The 1153-nt window shown below is 46.3% G+C and overlaps 1 pseudogene; it reads right to left on the bottom strand.

Annotated features, from left to right (window-relative positions):
- Positions 1-356: 356 nt before the first annotated feature.
- Positions 357-733, bottom strand: LOC116081939 (annotated as a pseudogene).
- Between the last annotated feature and the right edge of the window lie 420 nt (positions 734-1153).

Below are 1153 nucleotides of genomic sequence, written 5' to 3'. Positions count from 1 at the left end.
CCCACTAGGGACGACAGGGCCACCTCTCAAACCTGCTTCACAGGCATTGCAGCCACAACTACTTATGTCACTGGTGTAAAAATATGCTTCCAAAGAGCCTTTGGCATCCATGGGAGGACAGTCTGTAGCCCCTGATGGTAAGCAATGTGTTACTCTCCAAGCGGAAGAGTTCCGTCTCGTTCTCCCTTCGTACTTCTTGGCTGGGACTCATAAGGGAAGTGACCAGCTGCAGGTGTGCACAGGGACACATTCGAGTGTAGAAACAGGAAGCAGCGCATGTCAATGAAAAGGACTCAGTTTTGTTTTGTTTTTCATAGACTAAGTCTTGATTTTTATTACTTAAAAAAGTTGCATATTTATTTTGTTTTCTGACTCTGTGCTTGTGCCTTCAACATATTCACAACGATTTTCTGCTCCTCAATAAGGAAAGCTCACTTGATCCTGTCATGGACACACTTGGTGCACGTGGAACCACCATAGGCCCTGCCGACCTGCTCGTTCTCTTAGACAATCCCCTAAGGACTTTGGGTCTCATGGCACGAACCCCTCGCAGTCTGCCTGGGCCCACGCCACATGCAGTCTGCCTGGTGCATGCCACATGTGGATTTAAGGCTTTCCCAACCTTCTTGGTATAAAGGTAAACAATCCTGTTGCCAAGGGTTCGAGACAGCCTAGTTTTGTTAGAGGCTGTGTTGTAGGGAAGCCTACGATGGTATGTCAAACGCTGGCCCATCCTGAGTTCCTCGAAGCACCGTCCCCGGAAGAGGAAAAAGCCAGACTCACTTTTTTAAGATCGAACCCCAGTCACTCTGGAGGCTGAGGCAGGGGGATAATCGTGAGTTAAAGGCTAGCTCGGGATGCACACACACCCTTTCTCAACAAGCAAACAAGAAAGACACTCTCTTCAGGCCTTGAGCATCAAGTGTGTGAAAGATGGCTAGGGCTAGGCCTTTCTCACACGTGGTTAAACTCTTCTTAGTAGACAGAGACCCCAACGGGAAAGAAGTTTTTCTTCTAGCTTAGAGCTGAATTTAAATGTTGATACAAATGTGGATTCTTTCAGCCTGTGGGTTTATGATTTTAAAAAATCAAAATCTGAGAACAAGTTCTACAAACAGAAAGGCTTTTTGTTGTTGTTGTTGTTGTTGTTTTG

Source organism: Mastomys coucha, unplaced genomic scaffold (assembly GCF_008632895.1).
Source record: "Mastomys coucha isolate ucsf_1 unplaced genomic scaffold, UCSF_Mcou_1 pScaffold11, whole genome shotgun sequence".
Classification (NCBI taxonomy): Eukaryota; Metazoa; Chordata; class Mammalia; order Rodentia; family Muridae; genus Mastomys; species Mastomys coucha.
Note: the sequence above shows the minus strand (reverse complement) of the source record. Positions and strands in the feature narration are given on the sequence as shown.